Raw genomic sequence first — 6,000 nt, 5'->3', positions numbered from 1 at the left:
ACTGGGATATGAAGCATTCTTAATTTTTTAATCACTGTAAATTCTTAATAAAGTACTTTGCAATTCAGTATGGCAGTATCTGCCACAAATCCTTTAAACATCCTCTTAGTTTCAATGGCTTGATAAATCTTTTAAATTTTCTTTTTCTAAAAAAAAAATCAAGTTGTTCTTCATTTTATACACTAACATAATCAGTGAATATACATTCATAGACTTAATATATATGTAAATAGCATGACTGAAACCTTCATGCTGTTTGACTCCCACTGATTTCTCATAATTAGCCTTACATTAACCCATCCCTGAAGAACTATTGATGGAGTATGATCTGCAGGTGTTCACACCTCTGATTGCCCTTTTCATATCTGCAACCTGCCTGCACAAGACAGAAGGAAAACGATGCAGTTGTCTTTGTCTACCTTCGAAACAGGCTCACTATGGCAAAGAATATTGGCCTTACTCTTTCAACGTACCGTATGTGTAAAGATCTTATTTTGTTTTCAAAGGAACTATACATGAAAACAGGCTGTTGTAGCAGGAAAAATAACAGTAACCATACGAAGCATGCTGTGCTCTGTACTTATACAGCTTATAAATGTAACATTTTAAGCAGAGACTGGAAAACTTTACATTATACTAATTACTTACTGTGATTAGATGATCTAAGCACCCTAGCAATAATATTTAATCATTACTCATAACATTCATTTAGTATCACTCGTTATTTGGAGAGTGAGGCAATGAGCAAACCAGAAATGTCTCACTTTTAACACTGACATATGAAGCCATGGCTCCTTGTATTTCGACTTGTAGCATTTTTACAATATAAATTTGTGATGCTGCATTCCTGCTGTCCTTGGAAGTTGTCATTTCAAACAGCAATGCTATTTATAGCTTTCTGTATTCTGGTGATATTTTCATCTGTTTTCTCTATATCTGTCTACTGATATTAAGATAACAAAGTAAAAGCCACACAGGAGATGCTTATAGGAGATGTATATAGGACCCAGCCAGAAGTACTCTGGAAAACACAGGATCGGGTCATCTGAAATCTCCTTTTATGAAGATATTATGGCAGAGGTGCAAATTTTATCTGGGAAAATAATTTCAGCTCACTGGATTAAGAAGAAACAGTGGCACACAGATTTTTTGATAATGTTCTTCAGTCAACGAGCCAGACCTCACAATCCATAAACACATTTTGGCTGTATTAGGCATTATTAGTATAGCAAAGGTAAAGGATTAATCTGTCCTGGTGTTCTGAAACATTCCACTTAACAAGACGCTCAGGGCAAGATGCTAAACAGAAAAGGAAGCAAAACTGGTTACAATGTTTGCATATAGCATTGAAATGGATAAAAAAGAAAAAATGACATAATTCAGAAATGTATACAAAGTGATTTGCAACTGCAGTGATGGTGCTGCGGTAGCGTTGTCACCTCACAGTAAAACGTTGTCCTGTTCGATTCTCAGCTAAAGCGTCTTCTGTGAGGAGACATGCGTGAATGGGCGTACCTTCGTTGAAGGTTGTGCATCAGGCTTGGCAAGTCGGTACATAAAAATCTACTGCCAATCATTAATGGACCAGAGTTCCGCTGTGGCGACCCCTAACCAGGAAAAGCCGAAAGATACAACAACATACAAAGTGATTTGCAATTCTTCCTTTGTTAAGGCATGCCTAATGAATTTTCCCTAAACTATTTCAGCACAATGACCTAAGAGTGTGCAATGAGGCATAAGTACTTAATAAACACTCGAGTTAACAAGGCACTCTACACTAGCTATTGACATGTTTCTGCCTTATTAGACACATGACATGAGGCCCAGGTCTTTAGTAAAGCACACTGTGCAACCAGCTGACTTGCACAAGTTTAAACACATTTCTGTCTTATTATTTCTTTTCTTTACAGCATACATGAAAAATCTAGCTATGTTTAGAAACAATGAACTGACTAAGAAACTACCAATGTATTAACCTAGGAAAGGATACCCAATGCAGGGAAAACAGCAAAGCAAAAGCATGCATTTTGGATCTAGTCTGGAAGACCCTGGCAAAATATAGCAACAGGTGTGTTTAAAGTTATTTGCAAACCCCTATTTAGGAAAGCATTTTGCGAGGTATGCAGATGTTATCTAAATATTTTATTACCCTGGCTTAACAATGTAATAAGACATAAGATTTCATTAATACATTTCAGTCAGCAAGCCTGACCCCAGTCACAGACAAGTCTCACTTTTATTAAATATTTTTTTTGGTGGTGAAATCTTAATCTTTTTCCAGATGGATTCCTCAGTAAAGGAAGGTTTGCAAATAACTTTATATATGTTTTCTGTTTTGCCAGAATCTGATTCTTCTTTCAGTGTATTTTAAATAGGTCAAGGTGGGAAAGAGTCTTAAGATTTTTATTCAAGCAGTCAACCTTTACTGCATGATAAAAAATAGTGTCTACAAAAACTGCACCCTAGTACCATAAATAATAGATGACTTATTTGTTGCTAAAACAAATCTTGGAATCCATAATCTAATAGAATTGTAGACTTTCAGAAGATATTTTCTAGCATAGATTACTTGTGTGCATTTGATGAAATGCTTAGATTATTTACTTAGTTTTCCCACCAAGCAGTACTTAATTCATTGAACTGTTAACTCTTTAAATCATTCTTTAGAGCCTCCTGGCTGATTTGTTGCTGTTTTAAACATTTTTTTCAGTGTCTCACTGCTATATTTCTGCTGCGTTAAATATTCTCTAGTGTTTCCCATTGAAACTAGGGTTGCTAGTAGCTGTAGCATAGTCCAGATCCAGGCCTGCTGCTTCTGGAGCTGTTTGTAGTAGTTTGTTCTGAGCACATTTTCCAGACTATCTTGTATTAGAAGGGGCCTATCTGTACTTTTGTGAGAGAATTGTGTTTGATTGGCACCTGACTGGCAAAGGGAGGCCAGTTTAGGGCTAGGAGTAAGCATCCCCATTGGTCCTTTTGAAATTTGTTAATTTAAGAGTATTTTTTTTTCAAGTTTTAGCTTCTGGTACTCAGGCCCTGTATCTGAGCAGGTTTGTGCTTGTTTGCGCATCGCTTGGCACCTTGCACTGTTGTGCAATTGCGTGCCAAAGGCAGACAGTTAAATTCAACAAATTTTCCCTTAAAACCCTGGTAGAAATATCCATTCACTGAGTTCCTCCATGATCGCTTCTGAAAAGCCACTCCTAGTGACAACGGTCTTCAACCTAACATTATGGACAGTTACTAAAAATACACCAGAAACACAGACTGCAAGAAAACAAGAAATATGGCAGGCACACATGGACCACAAATCAGTTGCAAATGAATCCAAGGCAGAAGAAGAAGTTGTAGTCACTTTTTATTTGTAGGAAAGCACAATGAAATAAGTGCTTTCATCATCAACTATTAGAGACATCATTAGACAAAGTATCAAACACTAAAAGCAGTTATTTTAAAAGCACAAGTCAGAATACGCCCACCTTCCTAACCAATCAAATAAAAAATGAGAAATAGCATCCCAACAGGATCAATTATTGCACTTAAAGGAGACTGCAATATATAAATAAATTCAAAAATGTATAAATATAAATACATGAAATCATTCAATATTTATAAATAGACTAAAAATGTGATGGAACATTCTATATCACACTATATAAAACCATATGAGACATATACAATGAATCTAAAAACCATCTATATGTGCTTAACAAATGCAGTAAACTATATCCCCATTGCCTTTAATTTTAAAAGCAAGAAATGGCAAGACAGGCATTCAAACCTGGCCACTCAGGTGGGGGACTCTATGCCAATATTGCAATGTTATAGTGGGAGAAGAAATATTTACAATGTTCCCCTTTGTTTAAACATTGCAAGCTATATATTCATTTTTTTGGATGACATTTTTATTTTTTGGAATGACCCAAGGAGTGAGATTGGTGTTTTTCTGGCATATATTAACCAGACAACCACTTTGCTCAGTTTTACCCACAACATTAATAGTAAGAAAATAGCCTATTTGGATGTATGGCTCACAAAGGATGTGGTTAAAAAGATCTTTGTGGTGCAGATTTATAGAAAGGAAACTTATTTTAATATCTTCTTACACTATTAAAGTATACACCCCTTCAAGCAGAAAAAAGCAGCAGTAAAGGGACAGTTCATAAGGGCTGCTCGCATGATGAGCCTGTTTGACAGTTTCTTGGATTAATGTGAATGCTTGAAGGGTATGTTTCTTATAAGGGGCTACCCTTTGAGTTTGATTAATGAGGTAATGAGCGAGGTGGTAAATAAAAGGGAGAAAGGTTTTTTAACCCCCTGCTTAGCAGTCAACAGGTTTGTCATGAACAAGTAACACAGCCACCTGGTGAGTACATTCAAGATAGGGAAACCATTGATAATGGCCCAACAGTTACCTGTCATTTTGAGTGTTTCTTTATTACTGCATTTAATAATAACAGTAGAGACATCTCTGACATTCTTTTTAAAAACTGGGTTATTTTTACAAGTAATAAAGATGTAAGGGAATGTGTTGGTAGTAAACCCAATATTTTTTTAAAAAAGGTAATAATTTAAAAACGATTTTAGAATCAAATGGAGGCATCCCACAGCAAGGGATGATGAAAAAATGTGGGGCTTGCACCTACTGTTGTTTTGTGTTGGAGGGTAATAAATGTATGGTGAACAAAATTAGAGTGCAATTGAACAGGAAGGTCTATTGCTTTAATGAAAGGGTGGTGTATTGTGCAGTCTGATCCCTCTGTGAATGTTTTTACATTGGAAAGACTGAAAGAAAATTTAAAAACAGAATATATGAACACTTGAGGGGCATAAGGCTAAACAAACCCACAAATGCTCTTGCTAAACATTGTATAGAAAAATGGAACCTTTGTTTAAATTATTTATTTTGGATGTCTTTGACCATGATGAAAGGGGTGGCCCCTGGGCACTTTTGTTAGAAGAGAAAGAATTAACATGGCAAATTTGTTTAAATGCCAGCCAGTGGCCAGGTTTGAATGACTGTCTCTTCATTTCTTGCCTTTTAAAATTAAAGGCAATGGGGAAATAGTTTACTGCATTTGTTAAGTACATATAAATGTTTTTTAGATTCATTTTATATGTGTTCCATATGGTTTTATATAGTGTGATATAGAATGTTCCATCACATTTTTAGTCTATTTATAAATATTTAATGATTTCATGTATTTATATTTATACATTTTTGGATTTGTTTATGAAATGCAGTTTCCTTTAAGTGCAATAATTGATCCTGTTTGGATGTCATTTCCTATTTTTGATTTGATTGGTTAGGAAGGTGGGTGTATTCTGACTTCTGCTTTTAAAATAACTGCTTTTTGTGTTTGAAACTTTATCTGATGAAGTTTCCAATAGTTGATGACAAAAGTGCTTATTTCATTGTGTTTTCCTGCAAACAAAAAGTGACTATGACTTCTCATTGTGCCTTGGATTCATTTGCAACTGCTTTGTGGTCCAAGTGTGCCTGCCAGATTATGGACAGTTAGGATACCCTTGTTTCTCCTGCCACACTTGTTGACTTGGGGAGATAGTGTAGCAATCACCTCATGTACACAGACAACCCTCTACTAATAACACAGTCTAGTACAGAGTGCAAGAGATGTATTTACACCAAGAATCTAGAATCCATGCTCTCTCTCACTTAAAACAGTAACACGGAGAAGGTTATCAACTCACCCATCACTACATATTCACATAGTACCATTACTCATACACATACCACTATTCATATGCATAATACGCATCAAACATGTAAATCCACATATGAAGAAATTCTCTCAAAGAACTTACTAAAACACCACAGACCTCCAAAACACAAGTCTGCTACAGCTAACACAGTCTCCACAGCACCCATGACACATAGCAACACCAGTGTCTCACCCACCAAGCCCATAAGGCATAACACTTAAAAGCCAAGTTTTCTTGTCATAAGAGACTCAGTGAGACACACAGATGTCCCACTCA

This window comes from Protopterus annectens, chromosome 6.part0 (assembly GCF_019279795.1).
Source record: "Protopterus annectens isolate FY-2018-M chromosome 6.part0, PAN1.0, whole genome shotgun sequence".
In the NCBI taxonomy this organism is placed as follows: Eukaryota; Metazoa; Chordata; order Ceratodontiformes; family Protopteridae; genus Protopterus; species Protopterus annectens.
The sequence above is the reverse complement of the archived record's forward strand: the minus strand, read 5'-3'. Positions refer to the sequence as shown.